General features: G+C 38.1%; 2 pseudogenes; both read left to right on the top strand.

Annotated features, from left to right (window-relative positions):
- The first annotated feature begins 813 nt into the window (after positions 1-813).
- LOC132613162 (uncharacterized) overlaps positions 814-26,033 on the top strand; it is a 40,581-nt pseudogene continuing 15,361 nt past the window's right edge.
- LOC132615146 (uncharacterized) lies at positions 11,541-24,623 on the top strand (annotated as a pseudogene).

Raw genomic sequence — 26,033 nt, 5'->3', positions numbered from 1 at the left:
TGGCACGAGTGTAAGTTTGGTAAGGATCGTCGGATTGGGGCAAAGGTATAGTAATCGCGTGTAATAAGGAAGAAAAGTTGGGAATAAGGACATGAAGGACGACTTTTGTGGGAAATGCGTAGCAAGTAAGATTTCTTAGGGTATTTGGGTATGATTACTTTCGTGTTAATAGGACGGAGATAGAAGAAAAAGGATTTGGATAGATTAATCTCCGCCTTTAAGAAGGGAACAATTGGTATCTGACGTGCTCGTCAGGTTAAGGTTGCAAGTTGTACAAGAGTGGCCTACGTATTCGGTTGTGAAAATTTAAGTTGGGCTTCAATGTGACTATATGGTAGTGGTTTGTGGGTTCTTTCAGGAAGGCGGTTATCGGTTTTAGATCGGAAAGCAATGTCACTTGTGACGAGTGAAGGCTTAAGATGTTGGGCAGCTGTGGTCCTAGTCCTTCAGTAAAGGGTATGTTCATCTGTTTTTCGTGTTTAGAGGAATGATAAGGATATCGTAGAATGGATAGCTAGTTGAATTGAGGATTATGTTGCGGTCATGCATGGTAAAATAGACATAAAGGTTCAGTGTCGAGTTGGTATGTTTGGTTATGCCGTGGGCCAATGGGAGCCGATGGTTGACTAATAAGAACGACTTTGGCATTGGTCAAGTGCGAAGTTTTTAGTATTGGAGGAACTATCAGGTGTTGCATATAACGTTGGATTAAGGTTGAGAGCCTTGCACCTATTGTGTAAGTTCGGCTAATTCCTATTACTACTGGTGTTATTGCTTGGTTGAGTTAATCGAATGAAAGGGATAATCGCACAAATGGTTAGAGGTATTCCGGGTCGACAAGTAAGGCAAGAAGTGATTCTTCACGAGCGAGTAGCGTTTAAAGGCATTGATGTGGTAAATCAATGATGAGGTTCAAATTAATTCAAGTTGTAGAGAACATTTCGAAATTTGAGTTAAGGGAGTTTGAGCAAAGGCACCTTGGTGGATATATGTCAAAGTAGTAGTAGGACTGTGTATGTGATATGCTGGATTTAGAAGTTTTTAGTTTTAGAATTGAGTGAGTTAAGAGAACTCTTGGGTGTAGAGTGTGGGGCATACTACTATCTCCAGGAATGACTCGACTAGTTTTCAAGGAATAACTCGGCTAGTTTTCAAGGCTTATGATTATGCGGTATTCTTTTGAGTGGGTTCAAGAAATGGTTAGATGGAGACTTTAATTGTGATTGATTGGAAATTGGGGACTTGAAGAGTCGGGAAAAGGTATAGTTGATCAAGAATTCGTAAAAATAAGGTACATCTTCGAGACTACTTGGGTCAGTTTAGGTTGTGGAGATATTGCCTTACATATTTCAGACGAGGGGTGATCGTGAGTACGCTTAAAAAAGGGAGTCTACAGAGATGGACTAAGTGAGATGCAGAGCTTCGTGAGGTTTCGCGATTAGCGACAATTGAGAAGCAGATTTCAGGTAACCGATATGTTAAGCCATATGAAAGTGCCCGAGTGGTACACAGTTGGATAATTTCATAACACTCTACAGTGGATAAGTTAGTGTGGTCTAAAGGAGAGGAATTCTGGAAATCCTTATAATGTGAAGGTTAGGGTTGTATTTTCGAGATGAGACCGTATTCATGGTGGTATGTTATGTTGTGGGTGTTACTAATAGGATAGATTGTGTGAGCATTTTCAGAATATTAAAGCACTAGAACTAGTCACCCCAGATGGGTGATAGAATTGTGATTGGTTTCGAAAAGTTTGGAGTCAGTTCGAGTACTATTGGTGGTATTCAAGGGCTGTGCATTCGTTCAGGGTCAGTATTGTTTGAATTAAGCTTGATGAACTATGTATATTTTTCAGAGGGGCTTATGGGTTTCCTAGCAAATCGCCTTCAAGGATTCGATGGGTTATAGTTCAGATTTGAGGTATGACAGGTTTACCGAGCTTTATCGGGTTTTGTGAGTAGTCTTGATGATATTTTACCCGAGTCAGTTATTCAAACAGTTATAATGGTTTATGTCGGGCTTAGTAATGATTCGAAGAAGTACTATGGTTGTGAGAGGTCTTTAGAGTGATCAGATGGTTTCCTACAGGCTTGGCCCGATGAGGTACTCAGTGTTATGTTTCCAGTGTTGTGATTTGAAGGTTTAAGAAGACTTGGAGCTAGCAAAATTGGCTTTGGGTAAGATCAGTTTGATGGAATTGCTTAGAGTTTCTCCGATAAGCTAGGATTCTTCCAAGTAATAGGAAATCATGATCGGACTTGTGGCGCGTGTCTATGTGTTTCTAAGGAATTGCAGTGCGAGGAACGACTTAGAAGATGTGAAAGAAAGCTTAGAGGAATCAGAATATCTTACCGGTTCAGAGTGGGTTATGTTTTGTGGCTATACTAGGGGATTGTGCTAGTTGGGGAATGTTTGTGGGACCTATCGATGGCGTACAGAAGTGTAGTTATATAAAACAGAAGATTCAACCAAAAACGGTTCTTATATTCGGGAATCAGTTGTGTAAGAAATTTTGAGTATGGAAAATATGGAAATTTAGGTTTTGAGCTAAGATAAAGTAAGTTTGGGTTGATAAGATGAACGGACTATGCTACCACCATAATTCTTGCCTGTGGAGACTTCCGTGTGGGCTTAAAAGAAGATCTTCAGTTATTGTCAGCTTCGTACTTTTTTTATTCGTTCGAGGACGAACGATTGTTTAATTGGTATTTGATGTAATGACCCGTTTGGTCGTTATTGCACTTTTGACCCATTTACCATAGTTGACCCTTCCCCGAGTCCTGTTAGTATGATTTTGACCAGCAGGGATGGGCAACATGGTTCCCGAGGTTATCAGGGGAGTTCTAGTAGGATTTGTGGAATCTATAGTCTTAAAGTGAAAAACCTTTTACCAAAAGTTGACTTTTGGGTAAACGTGTCCGTAATCGAATTCTGACAGTTCCATTAGGTCTGAAATGTGGTTTATGACTTAGTAAAGTCATTGGTTTGGTTCCTGAAGGATTTGGGTGTGATTTGAGCCATTGGAGGAGAAACTAGTTAAGTCAAAGAGTTAGAGTTGACCACGAGTCGATGTTTTGAAAGTTCCAACAAGTTCGTATGATGATTTTGGACTTGTCCGCAAGTTTTGGTGAGATTCCGATAAGTTTTTGATGGATTTGGGTTGTGTCGCGCTCGTATTCGATGTTTCGCAGTAGCATCCTTCGCCATAAAGGATACCATATTGATCAAACGACCTTTGTTTTGTGTTTCGATTGAACCATTAGATCCGTATCGTAATTACGAAGCTATAACAAAAAGAATCGTCGTATTTCACATTCGTATGAGGAAGTTATGGTCATTTTAGCGCGAATAGTTATTGTTGTATCGGGTAGGATAGCTGTAGCGGACATTGGACCGCTATAGCAGACTTCTCGTCCGCTGTAGCGGAAATATCTGTGCATAAAAAAATCAGACTGCATTAATTTCGTATTTTGGGCATATCTTAAGTTCTTGAGCTCCGTTTGAGGTAATTTTTGCGGCGTTGTTCTCGTATCAACGAGGGGGTAAGTATCTAACCTTTATTTTGATGTTTCCTCAAGTTTATTTTCGTTGGTTATCTATTTTATGCAAGTTTGATTGGGGAAAATTAGGGTTTTGAACCCAAAAGTTGAAAAATGGTAAATCATGATTTTGAACATCAACATGATGGCTTTTTGAATGGGTTTTCTGGATCTAGACTAATTAAGCTATAGGTAAACTAATTTTGTCATAAATTTCAAGTTTTTCCCTCTCAGGCTCGGGGTTACCGTTTTGGGTTCGTTTTGGGGGTTTCGAAATAAAGTACAGCAATATGGGTATCATTGGACTCGTTTAAACTCGTAGGGTAATATTTTGACTATATTGAATCCGATTTTTCAATGAAATTATAGTTTTGCCCTGGTGGCTCGGATTTGGCTATTTTGGATCGATTTTTGGGTTTTGGGTAAAACTATGACATTGTGGGTATCCTTAGATTCGTATTCTAACGTAGAATTTGTACTTGATAGACATGAATAGTTCCAAGGACGTTAATCGTTCCAAGGATCTCCGAAGAAGAAAGGCTCGACTCAAGTGGATTAATTCGTGGCACCTGTTTGACATCGAGGTAGGTTACGACTTACCTTAGTTAGACTTTGATTAGCGAAATGTATATATTGTGTAGAATTAATGGGAGAAAGCATGATTAGGTTTTTGGACATGATGTATGGTTGGATATAACCTAGGTTGGTATGACTTCTGACTATGTGGGCTTGTCACCATTATTTATACATTGTGATGGTGTATTTGTATTCATACTATGGTGATTTGAGATGGAATTCTATTAGGTTGGTTGATGTTGATTGTGGCTGGTTGCCTTTTTATTGTGATTAGGCTTGTTGTCTTAATTGCTATGTTGTGATACATGTTGCACTCATTTCTCTCTTGTTGTGTCATTTATCATCAGAGAGAGGAGGGATAATGAGATTAGGCCTGAATTGTGTTGTATAATTATGATGATACACGGCTAAAATATTGATTATGGTTTACTGTTGATGACGATATCATGCATGACATATATTCTCATTTCACATGTTTATTGATAGCGAATTATGACTTGGTACTAATGATGATAGATGACAAAATGGAGCACTTTGGTGACACAAGACTTAGTTATGAGGTGTACTTGCTATATTTGGAAGTAAAGGGTGTCATAGACTTTTTATGTTGATTGAGATGGTTTGTACGATTCATTCCATGGTTGAGCTGTCATCTAGTCCTGATATGGCGTATGGCATTGTGACTTGCATTTCCATTGCCATTTGATTTCATTGATTTATTATGCTTACTTTTGAGTTGGTGTTTCATCTCGGGGTTCTAGACTTGAACCATACTTTGAATACTCATCTTGCATACAACATATGTATAAAAGGCACATCTGACAGGGGGTGAGGATGTGACCTATCTTGATATATATATATATATATATATATAAGGCACATTTGACAAGGGGTGAGGATGTGGCCTATTTGTGAACTCGTGATCCGAGGTCTGTTCCGGAGAGAGGGGTACATGGACTTCGCGGGTCCCGTATGGGTCATGACTATTGGGCAAACAATACTATTAGCATGTGTGTATAGGTTTGTGGTATTTGGCCATTGCATTGCATTACACATCATTACATTTTATTTTGCATCTTCATATAACTCTTATTCTGATTTGGTATGGTCTGTTAGTATCATTATGGTGGCATGGATCGGATTATAGACTGGGTCAGATTGCAGAATAGTGACTCTGCCCAGTTTCAAGACTTGGATTCACGATTATCGATTGAGATTATGGAGACTCGACAGACTTGTGGTTTTAGAAGCTTCTTATTAGGTCTTGATTCAGTTATGGGATATCTTGTGACCTTGGATTGAGTATTATGTGCCAATCTGCTTATCTTGTTGATTTTATGCTTGTATACGTGAACTAATCTTAGTCGGCTCGACCTATGATGCTTACTCAGTACATGTTTGTACTGAGGCTACTCTTGATGTACTATTCTTTTGAGTGCAGAGTTCGTTACTAGTTCTAGTTCCTGTCGTCGAGAGTATCCGAGTCTACATGACAGAGATTCCAGGGTGAGCTTTTGTGCTAGATCCGCAACCCGGAGACTCTTCCTTTGTATTTAACTGTCTATTTTGTATTCCTGAGACAATATTGATATCTTGAGATTTGTACTTCTTATCAGATTTGCATATATGTAATAGTGGCTCTTGTACTAGTCCAGACCAAATTTTGGGATTATTATTACTTCCGCACTTATCATTTATATAATTTGAATCTATTAGCTAAATCATTATTTATTTCCGCATAATTTTTATAAATAATTAAAATGAGTTAGGAATGGTTCACCTACTTGGGGGGATAGTGTAGGTGCCATTACGATTCATGAATTAGGTCGTGACAGACAACCTCGGAGATAGAACACTATTTGCGAGAACTAATTGCTGTATGTTAGTGTTTGCAAGTCAAATTGGCTGCAGAAACAACTATGTCTATTTTACTGATAATTTTATTGATGGTTGGAGACTGTATTATATGAGAAGTGGTTGCATTTCACCCTGTTATGATGGTGCTGATTCTGAGATAAAAAATCCAGTGTGGGGAGAGCCAATAATTGGAAAATCATCACGACGATGAAAAACTTGTTTATGATCCAGTATCTCGTCTATGTTGCAGTATTATGATTGTGACATGTTGGTAACCTTGTTACTATGTGAAACAACATTTGATATAAGTTGAAAACAACTCTTTATAATTACTGTTATATTGAGAAGCTCCACCTATTTTGTACAGAAATCATAATTCCCATTGATCTTGCAATCTATTTCTAGATGGGACTATCAATTTCTATACCATAAGATTCAGAAAGAAATCTTGCAGACTTATATCATTTTCTTTTTCTCTTAATCTTTCTGATAATTGGAGTGGTGTTGTATTGGCTATAGGTTGACCTACTGATTAGTTAGAGTAATTAGGTGTATTGGTTCTAGTTGAAATCTGCCCTTGTATCTATTAAATTACTTCACTACCAGGAAATTGGTGTCCCAAGAAGTCCACTATATTCGTTCTTGAATGCTAAGGCAACAAGTTGCTCATAAAGTAGAATATTTAAGGGAAAATTACAGATGGACAAGAATGCTTCTCTAACATGAATTAAGTGACGAGACATAAGTGGATTTATCCATGATCATATCCTTTTTTTTTTCCTGTTTGAAGTAATCAAATGTACCCCTACGAATTCCTGTGAAAATTAATGAAAAAGGGCATATTTTTGTCAAAATTTCAAGTTTAAGTTCTTAAAAGTACAGTAACGTAATGTTTTTATTTAACAAGAAGAAAACGAACCATTCTAATTGAAGATAGAAAAAATAATGCCTGTAAATTTTATATTTCATTATCATGGCCAAGAATTTACACCAATTGAAAACAGTATTTCAGTCAAACTCTTCATCAGCAATGTTTAGCCCAGCCGTCGCCTCTGCAAGACTTCTGTACTTGTTCATCAACTTAATTCCCTTAATCAGCAGAGAACAATTTTCTCTTCTTACTTCCAGTAAAAAAACTCGCAAAACCACCTCTTCGAATTCTGGTTTGTACAGTTCTATATCACTACATTTCACTGCTGGTACAAACTGAAAAACGTTGTGGAGGTGTTCGTTTTCCATCATGTGACTTGTAAAACCGTAACCTAAAAATCTTCTTACGTAACTGATCCGCTTCAATTGTGACCAGGAGCTAAAGTTAAGTCTTGTTTCGCCTAAAGTGAGAGTGGTTGTCTTATTGTAATCATCCTCTAAAACTTTTGAAGCATTTTGTTTGGTGCCATTGCATACTCTCTTTACATGCTTCATGAGGCCATGTCCTTCGTGCTCACATATTCTTCTTCTTGATTTTAGAATTTCTCAAGACTGCCATTTTAAAAAATTAAAGTGAGCGCTTCAATGCTGGCAACATTAACATGTTCATCATCTTCCTTTGGTTGCTTTAGAAGATAAGGGATCAATCGTTTCCACTTTATGGGGCTAATGTTCCATGATCGATATCTGAAAGGATGAGAGCCCAACCTGATAGTGCTGCAGCAGCCACAGATGATGAATGTTTGCTTTCTTGATTCATGAATTTCCATTTTATTTCCATTGAACTTACCGTGTCTACAAAATCTCTGGCACCAACGAGAGTTAGAATAGACAAACACTCCATCACCTTGACCGCGTGAGATAATTTGGACTTGCGGAAGAAACAAAATTAATTCTTCATAAACCTTATGTGCATTATCACCCGCACCAAGATTCAGAACTACTAATCCTATAAGCTTTAACGCTAAATCAATCTCCAGTGCAGAACCCTGTTTCAAGCAATTTTGGCATCGGTGTACCAAATCGACAAAATTATTCTCAACAAAATCGTAACGAACATTGGTCTCAAATTCCTCAACCAATGTACTTAGCGCGTTTTCTCTGGCAGAACTCTTCTTCTTGAATAATTATTGTAAATAAGGATAGAGCTTCTTCACTGGAATGTCTATTGTATCGGCGTCCATTTGTAGCTTGCTAAACGACTGGTTCAATTCTTGGCGCCTACTGAGTCGTTGATGTGCCATTTTCGACTTTGGTTTGTAAATGTCCATATTGTCACCGTGTTTTGTTTTTTCAACTCTAATTTGCAAAAACTATATTTACGTTTTTGAAAGTGAAGATGCGTTGTAGTTTGTTGCAGTCTAATATAAATACTAGTCTGTGTTACCCTTTTCCTTGTTGATTTCAGATTGGAAGCTTGTAACCTTTTCTCTTCAGGAAAAGATTATGACATTTTGAAAAGACAATAAACAAATATAATAGTAACAAAGTGGGAAAATAACACTCTATGTCTAATTGGAGATTTTTTTTTACCCAAAATGGCCCATATTTCTAATACTACCCGAAATAGCCCTTTATGTATTATTATACACTTTTATCTAATGCAATAAGGATTCTGCAGGCTTACAAAATTGCAGTAATTAGGCCTAGAACAGATTTAGCAGATTGAATAGAAGGACTTTTGGACAGGTTACAATAGTGGTATTAGTGTGATTACATGCTCATTCCGTTGTCACATATACAAAGGATCTTTTTAGACAATCATTCTTGAAGGAAAAGGTCAACATTACATAGGTCTGGATCAAACACAGAAACAACTGAACATGAGGAACTTTCTGAAAGACTTCTATTCCATCCTTGAAGCCTGAATTTTAATTCAGTGGACTGTGGATCCATAGCACCTGGTGAGAGCTTGGGGTGTCAACATGATATCAAGTCAAGGCCAAAGGATTTGCAATAGACAAGCTTTTAGATTTCCTGTAGTTTGGATTCATGTATTATATTCCTTTTATTTTCTATATTTTTAGCCTTTGTACAGAACTTTGATTTTTTAATAAAGCACTATCAGGCAATCTGCTTCGTAGTTTTGATAAAAAAAAACATTATTATTCACTTTCATACAAGGTTGATACATTGTCTACAGTAAGTGTATAATCTTGTATAATGTTATATATCGTGTGTAAACACTGTCGCAAAAAAAAAATTACTGTGTATGCACATGTAAATTAAAAATATGGCTATGTGGATGTAATATTTTATGTTGAATTGTATATTATTGAAATTATCCCAATCTCCTCTAATGATTCGGAAACCACAATAAAATGATTTGTAGCCCAATCCTTACCAATTTAGGAAAATAGAAAAACAAAAATGTTTCAGAAACGTGTATTAAAACGTGCTTAGTTTCATCTCTAGGACATTAACAAAGGCCATGGAGAGATATTCACTATGCAAAGAGAGGAAAAAAAAGAAGATACAGTTGTTGAATACGAGAGGCTGAGTTGGATGCATTGAGGAAGAGCATCAATGGTTTGATGAATAAGGTGAACGCAATCAATATTAAAAACGTCATCCCTGAATTATTATCAAAGAATTTAATTCGAGGGAAAGGCTTGTTCTGTATATCCATCATGAAGTCCCAAATGGCTTTTCCAATATTTACTAACGTGTTTGCAGCATTAGTTTCTGTTGTGAATAGCAAAATCCCAGTAATCGGAGATCTTCTGTTGAGAAGAATAATACTTCAACTACAAAGACCTATTAATAAGCCTCAGTTATTATCATCCCTTAAGTTTATTGTGCATCTTGTGAATCAGCAAGTCGTCCAAGAGCTTATTGCTCTACAATTACTTACTGTTTTCTTGGAGAACCCCACTGATGATAGTGTTGAGGTTGTAGTTAGTTTTGTTATGGAATGCGGTTCAATTCTTCAAGACTTGTGTTCCTTAGGGTTGCATGCTATTTTTGAGCGGTTCAGAGGGATACTTCATGAAGGAGAAATTGATAAAATGGTGCGGTTCTTAATTGAAAACCTTTTCGCATTGCGAAAAGCAATGTTTTGGGGATATCCATCTATTCGTCCTGAACTTGACCTAGTTGAGCAGGAAGATCAATTAACCCATGAAATCTCTCTTTAAGACAAGGTAGATTCTGAAATTACTTAGACGTTTTCAAGCCGGATCCCTAGTTTTGTAGAAAACAAAAAGAAGTACGAAGAATTAAAGAAGATGATACTAGGTGAAGAATTTGAAAAAGAAGAAGATTCTAATGCAGAATCAGATGAAGAAAAGGACGAAGAGCTAACTAAAATAAAAGACGACACAGAGACAGACTTGATAAATCTACGAAGGACCATCTACCAGACGATTATGTCAAGTGTTGATTTCGAAGAATTAGGGCATAAGCTATTTAAAATAAAAATAGAACTTGGTCAGGAGATGGAATTATGCATAATGGTATTGGAGTGTTGCAGTCAACAGAGGACTTATCTCCATTACTACGGATATTTGGGACAGCGGGTTTACATGATCAATAAAGTTTACCAGGAGAATTTTGATGAATGCTTTGTGCAACAATACTCCATGACCCATCGTCTTGAAACTAATAAATGCACAATGTGGCTAAATTTTTCGCTCATTTACTCGCCACTGATGCACTGCCTTGGTATGTTTTGGCTTATATACGACTGACAGAAAAGGATACTACTTCTTCTTCTCGTATATTTATCAAAATCCTATGATAAGTTATGCCATATTTCGTTTTGATGATTTGAAAAAAAAAACTGGAGGGACCAGGTAGTCGATCAGGTCCCCTGAGTGCAGTACAATCAATGCACCACAGCTGTAAAACTGCAGTACTTTTACTGTGTCGACTGGCAGAACCGCAGCAGCACAACTGCAGCGTGCTGAAGGTCAAAACTGCAGCTAAAGGCCAATTGTAAAAGATGAAAGGTCTCTATCCATGGTCATATGCTCCCCAATATATATACAACATGTTACTAGGTTAAAGGTATCACTTGCAAGATCAAAAAATATATTCTCTCTCAAGTGTAGCTGCCAATGCTATCTTGATGCTTTCAAGAACAAAGCTTCATCAAACTCAAGGACCAGATCCCAATAGCTGAAGATGTCTTAAGTCCTAAAGGTTGTTAAGTGTTTGTTACTCTATTCTAACTTGTAATCCTACACTACTTTCGAGAAGTGTCATTGTAGGAAGTTTCTCAACCTTGGTTATTCTGTTGTCTTGGCTAGAGTTAGTCAAGGTCAGTAGTTTATTGGCTAGAGTTAGGCAATAAGAGTTGGTTGCTTGGCTAGAGTTAGTCAAAGGTTGTAGCTTACAATAGAGTTATTGTAAGGGGTGAGGGATTAGGAGTTTAATTCCTAGGTTGCTAAGGTTGTAATCTAAAAGTTGCTCTGTTAGTAAAGCTGAAATCCTACTCCGGTGGGTCGTAATTTTTACTCCCTTGAGCAAGGAGTTTTCCACGTAAATATTATGTCTCATTTACTTCCTGTTTTGTTTACTTGAGGAAACAGATAGAGAACCTGGTTCTCTATACTGTTTGATGGACTCTTAGTTTTTATCAATTGGTATCAGAGCAGGTTCTTTCTAACATGTTAACACTTAGAAAGGATATTCTCCATGGCTGCTCCACCAAACCTCGAGGAAGGACAATCTCAAACAAGACTACCAAGGTTTAATGGAAAGTACTATCGGTGGTGGAAGACAAGGATGCATGATTATATGAGGCTGAGGACTCAAAGTTGTGGGACATCATCTGTGATGGTCCTTTGTGCCCATGAAAATAGATGCTGAGAGCTCAAAGTCAGTTCCAAAAATAAGAAAAGAATACTCTGAAACTGATAAGAAAGCTATTGAGAAGAACCACAAGGCTAAGAAGATCTTGATTTGTGGTATTGGGCCATATGAATACAATTGTGTCTCATCTTGTGGATCTGCTAAAAAGATATGGAAATCTCTTCAAACAGCCCATGAAGGAACCACTCAGGTAAAGCAGTCCTAAATAGATCTACTTACCACTGAGTATGAGCTGTTCAAAATGAAAGAGGATGAGTCCATTCATGATATGCACACTCGTTTCACCTCCATAATCAATGAACTCCATTCACTTGGGGAAATCATTCCCACAAACGAGCTGGTCTAGAAAATACTCGTTGTTTTACCAGGCTCTTGGGAAAGCAAAGTTAATGCTATCACTAAAGCCAAGGACCTGCAAACACTGACTATTGATGACCTTATTGGGAATCTTAAGACTTATGAAATGAAGCAAAAGAAGCATCTTGAAACAAAAGATCCAAAAAGGGAGCAGAACCTAGTTCTCAAAGCTGCTAAAAGTGACACGAACTGTGATGAATCTGAGATGGCGTACCTCACTCGAAGATTTCATAAGATGATTCGAAGAAATGATGGGGTCCTAAAGAGAGAAAGTTCTACCAAGAACTTCAAAGGAAATGATTGATGTCATAAATGTGGGAAGCCTAGACACTTCATCAATGAGTGTCCTCTTCACAAGCAGGATTATTATAAAAATCCTGATAAGGCGGCTTGGAAGAACGAGGTCCCTGACAAGAAATTCAACAAGAGTGAAGCTGCTGACAACCTGGTAAAGCAGGCTCTGGCTACTTGGGGAGATTCATCCAGTGACTCTTAAAATGAAGATGGTGTAGGTGATACATCTATGTTGGCTATTGATAGCTCTGAATATGAGTCAATCTTCGCACTCATGGCCAAATCTGAAGATGATGGTGACAATAAGAAATATGAGGTAAACTCTTTTGATGTGAAGAAAAATCTGAAAAGTTACTTTAAAAAAGGTTAATATCTTTAGAAAATGTGTTGATTGATGCCTATCATAGCCTTATTAATGATAAAAATGCTTTAAGTGAAGAAATTGATGAACTAGAACAAGTAAGAGATGATTTGGTAGTCACGGTGGCAGATCTAAAAGAGCAAGTTGAGGATATAACTAGAGATAACACTCTGTTACAAAGCCAAATGGAAAATGGGTTAACACTCCTTCCAAAGGAAAACAAGTGGCCAGTGAGACTCATCTTGAGCTTGAAAGTTGATAGTTCCAAATGCATTCGTGTTTTGATGATTGTCAAACTGTTTTCAGAACCAGATAGAGACCTGGTCTGTAATCTGCTCTCTGTGCACCTTGCACCGTCAGTAGAGAACAACTGTAAAGCCGAGCCACTTGCTGCACACAAGTACAACTGTGAGTTGGCCCATGCTTTAGGTCAAAATGAATAATGGTCTCTTTTCACCCCACATGCTCCTATTATATATACAACATGATGGCAACATATTGAGTAGACTTGAAAACTAAATCTAAATTGCACAAAGCTGCCGATACAAGTTCTAAAGATCTCTCAAAGACAAAGTTACTTTCAAGCTGAAGAACCAGAATCTGATATGTGTGTAGTCTATGTTCTTTAGGTTGTTGTAAATCTTTTTCATTTGTGCTTAAACTGAAAACCTACTCTTCTTGTTTAGATTTTTTTTGTAGGTATCTTAAATTCTCAAACTGTGCTTGTTGGAAGTATGTTTCCTTAAGTCGTTGAGTGGTATACTAGGCTGGAGTTAGTCTAGGTGTATTAGTGCTCCTTGGCTAGAGTTAGTCAACTGGAGGTGCTTGCAATCGGAGCATTGGAAGTGTGATGGACTACGGGGGTTAGTTCCTAGGTTACATAAGCGTTATTGTAAGGGTGAGGGATTATGGTAATTAGTCCCTAGCTTACGATAGAGTTGTACCCTAAAGTTACTCGTTAGTGGAGTTGAAATCCTACCGAGGTAGGTCGTAGTTTTTAATACTTTGAGCAAGGAGTTTTCCATGGTAATATCTTGCCTTCTGTACTTACTGCATTACATAATAGAACTGGTACTTAACCAGGTCCCTCATATATTATTTACTGGACGCATGGCCTGCATCAATTGGTATCAAAGCGGGTTGTTTCTAAAAGGTTAACACCGAGAAAGGCCCCTCTTCATGGCTAGCTCGTCAAACCAAACGAAAGGTGAGTGTATCTCAAAACCATCAAGATTCAGTGCAGAACACTATGACTGGTGGAAGGGTAAAATGGAAGAATTCATCACTGCTGAGGACCCAGAGCTATGGGACATTATCTCAGATGGACTTCTTACTCCTGCAAAAGATAGCTATACCCTGCAAAAGGAAAAAAAACCTAAAAGGATTCTTTTTCGAAGCATTGGATCAGGCCAATACAACTTAGTTGCCATATGTAAGACAACAAAGGATATCTGAGAGGCTATCAAAAGTACACACAATGGATTTGACAAGCTCAGTACAAAGTTTGAACTTCTCAAGATAAAAAATAACGAAACCGTGCAAGATATAGAAAGGAGAAAGTTGAAAGAAGAAGAGAGTCTGAACCACAAGGTAGCTGCCGAAGGTAACTCAAGTGAGGAGGAGTCTGACCCAGATTGTTTAAATTAAGGACGCAAGAAGAAAGCTCGAAGAAATAGTCAGTCTCGAAAAGAAAGCTCAGAACAATCAAGAGAACAACACTGCTGTTTCAAGTATGGGAAACTTGGCCACCTTATTAGAACTTGTCCCTCTTACAAGCAGAGTGCCTGGAAGGATATCTTCGGCAGATCTAAAGATGAGAATGTCCAAACAAAGCGCGCATGATAAATGACAATAAGGCTTCTGAAAATGAATCAACGTGTGCACTTATGGCCAGATCTGACTCGGACAGTGAAGATGAAGATATTGAGGTAAACTTCTTTAAAGTTCAGAAGAACTTAAAAAATTACTCTCAAATAAAGTTGATGTCCTTGGCAAATGCTCTAATCGATGCTTTTCATAGTCTTGTTAAAGAAAATATCTCTCTCTATGAGGAAATCAATGGGTTGGAACTTGAAAGAGACGATATGGGAGGATCCATTGCTAGAGGCGGAGCCAGGATTCGAAGCTTGTGGGTTCAGGGTTTTAATTCTTTAAAGGTACTGGGTTCTTAATTAATAATTTGTACATATTAAACAAAATTTTTAATACTAATATATGGTTCGGACAAAAGCTACTGGGTTCGGCCAAACCCCCACCCGAAGGGCTGGCTCCGCCCCTGTCCATTGCAGATCTTGAAAATCAAATTGGTGAAGTAACAAGATAAAACTCTCTGTTAAAGAATCAAACGAAGCAATGGATGAATAGTCCAAAATAAAAGGAAGAAGCCTGTGAGGCTTAACCTAAATTGGAAAATGAGCTTTAGAAATTCAAAGTGAAGTTCACCTCTAAGCTAGAAAAGAATAGACAACTATAGGAGGATCTAAAAGGGATTAGTATTTCTCTGGAGACATCTCTAAATTGGTCCTGCTCAATGAATGAGACTTCTCCTACAGTCATGTTTGATTGTGGAGGCAAGAATAAATTTGACGTTCAGGACGATAAAACTCATAACAACCCTGTTAAAAAAATTGTTGCTAAGAGTGGAAATCGTCTGAATGCACACAATGCTTGGAGAAATTGCCGCAAGGATGCCTTCAAAATTAGACATCAGTATCTTCAGAAAAGAAAGAAATCCATCAAATGAAAACTCAAAATAGAGGGACCTGGTCTCTGGGCAAGGAAGAAGGTAATGCTTGCATAGACAATGAAGAATCTGATTAATCTATTTTATCATTATAAGGGACACACATTAGTTTGGGTTCGTAAGTCTGATAAATAATTCTTCCGAAAGGATTGAGTGAGAGGAGGCAGTCCAAAAGGGATACTTAGTATGGGTCAAATATTAGACTGAGCCGAACAAAAATAAATCAAGTTCTTGTTCTCACTCAAGACCTACAAAAATGAGAGTGTATCCTTTGGATTGTGTCAAAACTAGCTCTAAATTCTCCCATATATATAAAACTTGTTGTGCTCCCCCAAAGGTTCTTCTACCTGATTGGCAATGACAAGAGTAAAGGTATACACACAGGGAAATACTAGGATGATTGAAGTATTGAAGAATCTGCTTTTCCCAGAGTTCATGCTGATTCTCGTTCGTTGAAGAACCTGGTTCCCTAAACTCAGGTTAGTAGTTCTTTAGTACTAATATGTCTTTAAATTTCTAAAGGGTTCCATGTCGTTAAACGTTTTTCTTATATCAACACTGCTGATCCAAAACACCTCATCTATTTGAACCAACCTAGTGGATTAAGAAAAGTTCTCCCAGCCAATCAAAATTGGTTCGTCGCTTACTTCCCTTAACTAAAAGGCTCCCTCCCCCACTCTCTCTTGAACTCTCTGACTATTCTCTCTTTAGAACTCTTAGTAAAGAACTCTGGGCTTCCACCTCCTTCTCTCTCGGTTCGATCATGTCTCAAAATGAATTTTTGACCATGCCTGAAATAACGATTGCTCTCTCACCTTCTAAAAGCTCAATCTCCTAAGACCCAGAACCTCAATACTCTTCCCCAAAATTCCCTATTCGTCAAATCAAGATCCTTCTATCACTCCCTAGAAACCCAAAATTTCGAACTCCTCCAGGACTCACAAGAGTCAGATTCCCCAAAAAATTGTATCCTCTTCTAAAAATCCTCCTTCTAAACCTATTAAGACTGTCGTGGAAGCTCTTCAATACATTAAGGACTTCAAAGAAAATGAATAATTGAGGACACAGAGGATCAAGTCAGTGCAAAGGAGCATATCTCTACTGATGGAAATAAAATTTCTTAGAAAAACTTAAAGATACATGGAATGGCGGAGAAGGGAGTAGAGAGTGAGATGTGTCGTGATGATGTTGTTCAACTAGTGGAAAAAGGCAACCGTGGAAGTCAGAAGCCAAAATTGTCAAGAGGAAAGTTTACAGAGGAATCTGGTCCCTCTACTCAAAAGAAGTCAAGGAGACTGGAGGGGAAAAAGGAGAACAATGCTGCTGAGAAAAAGCCTCATTGTCAAGGAAATTGATCTACTGGAGAATATCGTGGTTTCCTAAGTCGAGAGAGAGAAAGAGAAATATCCTAGTCAAGAGAAAAAAAACTTCAAGGAAAGAAGAAATGAAAAGGAAAAAGCATCTGAGAAGAAGGATGCACATTCCAAAGAAAAGGGGAGATCCTCATATTCTAGAAAAGGAAAAGTCAGTTCAAAAAGTTTACCTGATTACTCTGCAAAAAGACGAAGGCTCAGAAAATTAAAACTGCAGAGGCAAGAGAATCCGAGGAAGCAAAAAGTGCTACTTGGGAGAGTGTTTGATGAAAAGATCATTGAGTACAATGAAATGAATGAATTAGTAGAGATCGTCGAGTTCCAACAGTGGAGTCATCTTTTTGTTGTTGCTCTGAGACCAAAAGTGTTTGGTAGAGAAGTAAAGGAATTTTATGCAAACCTCTACGATTCTGATGACTACACCACCTTGATATCTTATGTAAATGGATCGGAGATTAAATCGGATGAAGTAAGGCTAAGAAATATCCTCGATCTACCTACAGACGGAATAAAGTTCGTGGAGGGAAAAACCACTCAAGCCTTCAAGGACTTGATTGTCAAGCTCGAAGGCATAGCCACTGGAGAATGGCTCTTCAAAGAACAACTCAAGCCTGAATATCAGCTTTTGTTCGAGCTTGTTAACAAAGTGTTGCTGCCAAGAACTGAGGGGAGAAGTTAAGCTTTTATCACTGAATTGTATCTCTTTGAAGCTCTAGAAAATTATCAATCCATTAGCCTGCCGTCTCTAATGATCGAGCACATGATTAAGGTCATACATACTAACAAGGGTGGACATGGTCTTCCTTATGGTTTTTTCTTAACAAAGATCTTTGAACACTTTAGAGTGACAACTGTCAAGGCCACAAAAGGAACACAGAAGCAGATGGTCACAATAACAATATTAGAGCAGTGTGAGTGTATACCCAATAGAAGTAGGTTTGGACCTACTTCGAATATTTCAAGTCTAATTGATGCTCAAGAAAAAGCAATTGCTGAAATTGATAGGCTACACAAATTTCCTTTTGAAGACTCAGTTGCTTGAGGAACCCGATCCCTGCGCTAAACAAGAAGCTGCAAATACAAGGCTAAAGGCTGAAAATGAACAGTTGAAACAACAGATTGATGAGATCAAAGATCAGCTAGTCAGCGATTAGTGGGCAGCCAACTTACGTTTGGACAATCTTATCAAGGTCTTTGCCTCTGTCTCTTAGCCCTATTAATTCCATGATCTTCATATCTCCATGTTACATCCTCTTCTCGCTGTCACACTATCTTCATGTTTCCCTCTCTGATCTTCTTCAGTGACACTGGCTCTCTTTATGTTTTAAATTATCATACGTTATATCTGGAAAAATACTATGTATGTTGCTTTAAGCTGTCATTGATAATGGCTCGCTCTGGCTTTTTGTCTGTGAAGGCAATAACTAATCCTCTGCCTGTTTTATCTTTTGCTTGTTATGTCTTGATGTGCTTGGGCTTCTTCTATGCCAGGGCGGTACTGAAATTGAAAGGATATGCTATACTATTTGATAATGCCAAAAGGGGGAAGATATGCGCTGTACTAAAATTGAAAGGATCTCCAGTTCGTAGAGGAAGGTGTTGTACTATGTTGCAAACATGTTGTAGGTGCCTTGACAATAATGGTCTGCTTCGCAAGGGGAACATGTGGGATGCTGGTTCTCAGGGGAAATATCAGTCTATGAGTTTGTCATCATCAAAAAGGGCAAATTGATAGTTCCAAGTGCCTTCGTGTTTTCATGATTGTGAAACTGTTTTCAGAACTAGATTGAGACTTGGTCTGTAATCTGCTCACTGTGCACCTTGCACCGTCAGTAGAGAACAACTGTAAAGCTGAGTGATACGCTCAAATTACACCTATTATTGGTATAACGCGAACGTTGTCAAATATAGTAACCCAACAAGGTTGGGGTCGAATCCCACAGGGAATATGATGTGAAAAGGTTACTAAAGTCGTAAATGCTAAGTTCTAGGTCTAATATCTTAATCCGATAATGTTGGTAAAAGTTGGGTTTTGTCTATGACTAATTTCTAAACTATTGTTTTAGTGACTATTTATGGTAAAAGAAACTAAAGTTGTGTCCCCGTTAGATAGAGTGTATGATCATGGGTATTGATCTTGATATACTTGTAATGGATCATTATATGAATGCACTTAATCTCTATGTGAATCTCTACTATTTCCCAATAAATAAAGATTACATCTTTCTATGATTTTCCCAAATATAAGAAAGTGATTATGAAGAACGATTAATCATGCCAAGTAAATTCCTCTTATTCCTAAGTGAATTTATTAAACAAAGTTTAAAGCTTTGAGTTCTTGTTGATTATTCTTACCAACCCTAATTATTTTTCCAAATAAATTTAGGGTTTATGGCTTTAATCAATGTTTGCAACCATTAATTATGAATGAAGAATGAAGAATAACTAAACCCTAATAATCCATTATTTGTATATCAATCACAACCCAATCACAAAACACCCATCATTGGGTTCACAACCCTAGTAAGGGAATTTAGTTACTCATGACAAAGAACAAGAAATAAGAAATTGAAGAATTCATAATTGCTTACTTTGGAATAAAAAAGGAATTCGTAATACTTGAATTGATGTTTGAATCTTCAAGAACTAGAGAGAATTAATATCCTAAGTCAAGAGACAAAAATATAATGAATGACTCCTATTAAAACCCTACAATGACTATTTATAATTTTTGGAATTACAAAAGTTACAGATTTGCACTTTGGTCCCACCATCACAAAATACGGTCCGTAAACTGGTTTACGGACCGTAAAGTCAATTCACGACCCAGTCGTCCTTCAGTTTCTTCTTTTGAAATACGGACCGTAAAGTGGTTTACGGTCCGTAAACTGCATGCTCGTCTTTCACTTTGCCAAAACTCAGACTTTCTGCCAGATGCTTGAATGATTAAATACGTGATGGAATACGGACCGTAAACTGAAATACGGTCTGTAAACTTAGCTCGTAAATCACCATCTTCGCAGCTTGACTTTCTGTTTCTGAGATCCTTTAATTCGACCATGGAATACGACCCGTATTGTAGAATACGAGCCGTAGACCTCAATTTACGACCTGGTTCTGCACTTCAACTGCGATTGTGCCAAATCTGTTCCTTTACCTGAAAAACACTAATAAACACGTAAAATCACATCAACTTGCTTAAAAACAAGTAAAACTTATAGCCGAAAAGTATCGATTTTGGCGTAAAAATCACGCCACATCACTGAGCCACTTGCTACACACAAGTACAGCTGTAAGTTGGCCCATGCTTTAGGTCAAAATGAATAGTGGTATCTTTTCACCCCACATGCTCCCACTATATATACAACATGATGGCAATATATTGAGTAGACTTGAAAATTGAATCTAAATCGTGCAAATCTGTCGACACAAGTTCTCAAGATCTCTCAAGAACATAGTTACTTTCAAGCTGAAGAACCAAAACCTGATATGAGTTTAGTTTATGTTCTTTAGGTTGTTGTAAATCTTTGTTCATTTGTGCTTAAACTGAAAACCTACTCTTCTTGCTTAGAAGCTATTTGTAGGTATCTTAAATTCTCAAAATGTGCTTGTTGGAAGTGTGTTTCCTTAAGCTTTTAAGTGGTACACTAGGCTAGAGTTATCTAGGTGTATTAGGGGTCCTTGGATAGAGTTAGTCAAGTGAAGGTGCTTGAAATCGGAGCATTGCAAGTGTAAGAGACCACGGGGGTTAGTTCCTAGGTTACATAAGCGTTATTGTAAGGGTGAGGGATTATGGGAGTTAGTCTATAGCTTACGATATAGTTGTAACTTAAATTTGCTCGTTATTGGAGTTGAAATCCTACTAGGGTAGGTCATGATTTTTAATCCCTTGAGCAAGGAGTTTTCTATGTTAATATCTTGCCTTCTATACTTACTGCGTTACATAAGGGAACTGGTACTTAACCACGTCCCTCATATATTATTTGGTGGACGCACAACTTGCATCTAAAGTGAACTGAAGAAAATCAAATAAGTCTCACTACTAAGCTAGAAAAGAATAAGCAACTTCAAGAGGATCTAAAAAGGGTTAAAATTGATATTGACAAGTCACTTCACTGGACCTAGTCCTCTGATGTGGTTGCTGCTATGTACAAGAGTAATGGTGGAAGGCAAGAAATTGGTTTTTAAAAGGCCAAAGCCTCCTGCAATCCCCATGGAAAATATGTCACTGTGACTGACAATTGGTTGTGCACCACTGTGGTCAAACTGGCCATTACAAAGAAATATGTAGAGCCAAACTTCAGCCCTTGCATAAAAACAAGAATTTTGTTGAAAAGAAGTCTAATTCCTAGGGACCCGATCCCCAGAAGAAGAAGAATGTGCTGCCTGCATGGGCAAAAAGAATCTTAATTCATCCATTCTATCATTATAAGGGACCCAAACTAGTTTGGGTTCCTAAATCTAACAAGTGACTCTGTTTGCAGGCTAAAGTGAGAGGAGGCAGTCAAAAATGGTTCATGGATAGTGGCTGCTCAAAGCATATGACTGGAAGAACAGATGATTTCCTCTCACTTAAGGCCTTCCAAGGTAGGAGTGTGTCTTTTGGAAATGGTAAGAAAGGATATATTCTTGGCATTGGAAAAATTGGCAAGATACTCTCCCATGCAATTGAAAATGTGTACTTTGTAAATGGCTTGAAGTACAGTTTGTTAAGTGTGTCCCAAATCTGTGATAAGGGAAATGAAGTGAAGTTCATGTCCTGCTCTTGCACTGTCACCAATCTCAAAACTAGTGAAGTAGTGCTTGTAGTAAAGAGAGTCAAGAACATCTATGCTACAGATTTTGACTCATTAAATGGTGCTGATTTGACATGCCTCAGTGTTGTAGATGATAATGCTGGGTTATGGCACAGACGACTAGGATATGCAAGCTTCTCTCTGTTGAATAAAATTGTTGCAAAGGACCTGGTCTGTGGGCTTCCAAATGTCAAATTCAAAGATCACAAGGCGTGTGATGCATGCATAAAAGGGAAGCAAGTGAGATCCTCCTTCAAACCAAAGAAAGAAGTGAGAACCTCAAGACCACTAGATCTTCTTCACATCGATCTATATGGACTAATGAGGGTTCAAAGCAGAGGAGGAAAGAAGTATATCTTTGTGATTGTTGATGACTACTCTAGATTCACTTGGTGATTGTTGATGACTACTCCAGATTCACTTGGACTCTATTTCTGAGAACCAAGGATGAAACATTCCCTGTGTTTCTGGCATTTGTGAAACAGATTCAGGTGAAGCTGGGAAAACAAGTTGTGAGTATTAGATCTGATCATGGTAGTGAGTTTGACAAAGCTAAATTTGAAGAGTTTTGTGCTAAAAACAGTATAATTCATAATTTTTCTACTCCTAGAACACCTCAGTAAAATGGTGTTGTGTAAAGGAAAAACAGGACACTAGAAGATATGGCTAGGACAATGTTGATAGAAAGTGGTGTGTCCAAAAGCTTTTGGGCTAAGGCTGTCAACACTGCTTTCCATATGATTAATAGGTGCATGATCAGGTCCTTGCTTGAGAAGACCCACTATGAATTGCTAAATGGGAGAAAGCCCAAGCTGACCGACTTAAGAGCATTTGGATGCAAGTGCTTTGTTCTCAATAATGGTAAGGAAGCTTTGGGAAAATTTGATGCAAAAAGTGATGAAGGAATATTTCTTGGTTACTCTTCTCATAGGAAGGCATACAAGGTTTACAAAAAAAGAACTCAGAGTGTGGAAAAAAGTGTGCATGTGATCTTTGATGAATTAAAAGAATTGGGAGACAAGGGAACACACGATGATGAAGATGGAGAGTTTTTAAAGGTTCTTGATGAAGCCATTGAAATCTCAAATGGAAAGACTAAATTAATGAGTCAAGTCAAGCAGAGCAATGAAGAAGATGCAGTAGAATCTCTAGAAAACACAGAGGAACCAGGTCCCTCTATTACCCCACTTGAAGCTGAACAACGGGTAGAAGATGTTGTTTCAGGCACTCCTGGTGATAAACAAAGAAGCAGAAGTCAGACCTCTATACAGTCAATGACGAATCAATCATCGAGGAACCTGGTCCCTCAAATCCTAAAGTCCAAGTATCCAACTGGAAGCATAAAGGGTCTCATCCACTCCACAATGTGATAACTCCCTTAGACTCTGGTATTCAAACTAGATCTAAGGCAAGGAACATGTTTGCCTTCTCAGCCTTCCTATCTCAAATTGAACCCAAGAATATCAAGGAGGCTTTAAAAGATGTTGATTGGATAGTTGCTATGCAAGAAGAGCTCCATCAATTTGAGAGAAACAAAGTGCGGCACTAGGTCCCTAGGACTTCAGATAGAACAATGATTGGGACTAGGTGGGTGTTTTGAAATAGGCTTGATGAATTTGGAAACACTACAAGGAACAGGGAAAGCCTGGTGGTTCAAGGATACAATCAAGAAGAATGTATTAACCATGATGAAACCTTTTTCACCTGTTACAAGAATGGAAGAAATCAGGATTCTTATTGCCTTTGCAACTCATATGGAATTCAAATTGTTCCAAATGGATGTCAAAAGTGCTTTTCTTAATGGGTATTTAAAGGAATAAGTCTTTGTCAAGCAACCTCCTAGCGTTGAAAGTCATGAACATCCTGAGTATGTGTTCAAACTTGACAAGGCTCTATATGGTTTAAAGCAAGCTCCTCGGGAATGGTATGAGAGATTGTCAAGGTTTCTTCTTGAAAATGGATTTACAAGGGGAAAATTTGACAGCACCTTATTTTTGAAGAAAAGAGAAAGAAAATCTGTTGATTGTGCAAGTTTATGTTGATGACATCATTTTTGGTGCCACAAATGATTCCCTTTGTGAAGAGTTTTCCAAGCTCATGGGAAGTGAATTTGAGATGAGCATGATGGGTGAGCTGGATTTCTTCTTGGGGCTGCAAGTAAAACAAGCCTCAAAAGGCACCATGATAATTCAACAAAAGTATATCAAGGAGCTGCTTAAAAGATTTGATATGGAGAATGCTAAACCCATTGATAGACCTATAGCTACTGCTACTCGGTTGGACAGGGATGAACCTGGTTCTCCTGTGAATAAAATCATGTATAGGGGTATCATTGGGTCATTGTTGTACTTAACTGCTAGCAGACCTAACATTGTCTTTAGTTTTGGGTTGTGTGCAAGGTTCCAATCTAGTCCAAAGGAAAATATTGAGGTATCTCAAAGGGACTCAGGACCTGGTCCTCTTCTATCCTCCAGGAGATAACTTTGACTTGATTAGATATACTGATGCTAATTGTGCTGGTTACCTGGTAGATAGAAAGAGCACCTCTGGAATGGCGTATTTTCTGGGGTCATGCTTGATCTTATGGGGTACAAGAAAAAAAAATTTGTGGCTCTTTCTACCGTTGAAGCTGAATATGTGGTGGCTGCCTCATGTCGTGCTCAATTTCTATGTATCAAACAACAACTTGAGGATTTTGGTGTGCTTATTGAATGTGTTCCCTTGTTGTGTGATAATACAAGTGCATTTAATATGGCAAAAAATCCAGTGCAACACAAAAGGACCAAACACATTGATGTAAGGCACCATTTCCTAAGGGATAATGTTGAAAAGGGGTTGAACTGTATGAAGTTCTGCAAGACAGAGGACCAGGCAGTAGACATCTTCACCAAAGCACTGAGCAGAGAACATTTTGAAAGAAATCGTTTGGAGTTGGGCTTGATCAAGCTCAACGAGTGGCTTTCTCTTTATTGGCTATATTAAGAGAAAGGTACAATGCTAAAAGTGTGTTTTGGTGGCATCTAACTCATCTCTATACAGTTACATGGATACACACATGACATTTTCAGGACAACTTAAGCATTGGAGACATTGCATCTCTCAGAGCTTTTGCCTACTTTTTAAAAAGGTTGTCAAGGAAATATGTTCCTATGACTCAGGTTAGTAGTCTCTTCAGTACTTGTATTCTTTTTAAATTGTCTAAAAGTGCCATGTCATTAAAATTATCCTGCCTCCTTTTCAAATTAAGCCCAAAACGTTACACCTTTTCTGAATCAACCCAACGCATAAAAGGTCCATTTATAACACCCAATCGGAACAGGCTCCGTGTTTTCCTATTTTAAACAAAAGTGTCGTTTCTCTCGCTCCTCACTTAAAGCATTTCATCTTCTCTCCCTCTCTTGTATAACATCTATCATTCATCTTCCAATCTATTCTTGAAAAATCACCATGTTTGTAAGTGAATCTTTCTATCCCAATGTTCTAGAAACGAACCACATATCTTCACCTTCCAAAAACTAACCTTCATCAGACCCAAAAACACAAGACTCACCACCAAAATCCCCAATCTCCATCGACCTAAATCCGCTTGCACAACTATCATAACCAACCTTTTCAGGTCCCTTTAAAACTCAAAAAAATCAAACCCCGAAGAAATACGTGCCTTTTTCCTCAAACCCTGAAGAAATACGTGCCTTTTTCCTCAAACCCTGGCCCAACTGAAAAACCCGACTCAGAGGAAAGTAGTCAAACTCTGTCAGTGTTTAAATTCTTCCAAAACACTGAAGAGCTTGACAAAAAAGATGATGGTATTAAGGTTTCTAGCCAAACCTTAGGCACTGCAGTTATGGGTACCGAGGAATCAAGCAGGGTTGAAGAAAAGTCTAGTCCTGTGGTCATGCATAAATCTGCAAGTATGAGTGATGCAGAGAAATAAGAAACAGCCACTGATAAGGGAGATCCTGAGAAATGCCCTCATAAATCAGGTAACTCTTACCCTTTGGTTAGTGATAGGAGAGTAGAGAACTCCTCTGTCGATTTTGATAGAAATTTTTCTGAAAACCTATTGGTATGTCTAATATTTTGGAAAGCGAAGTAGAGATTGTTGTTGGTTTTATTGATGCTATGCATGCCAAAGGTCTAAATGTAGAGAGTCAGGGGGAAATAACTCAAGGGGAAGTGAGTCAGGGTGAAATGGTCAGTGTCCAGGAAACAGGGGATGTGAGTGAGGGACCTAGTTCCTTAGTTGACACTAGGAAACTGTTTTCTACTATTGTTGTACCTTTGTGTAATCCTTCTCCTGAGAAGGAACCTGGTTCCCCCAATCTTTCTCAAGAGGTTGACTCAGATGGTGACATTATTTTAGGAACTATTTTCAAAAGGTCATCTAGTCAT

Source organism: Lycium barbarum, chromosome 10 (genome assembly GCF_019175385.1).
Source record: "Lycium barbarum isolate Lr01 chromosome 10, ASM1917538v2, whole genome shotgun sequence".
Lineage (NCBI taxonomy): Eukaryota > Viridiplantae > Streptophyta > Magnoliopsida > Solanales > Solanaceae > Lycium > Lycium barbarum.
This window is presented reverse-complemented; position numbering and strand designations above follow the sequence as displayed.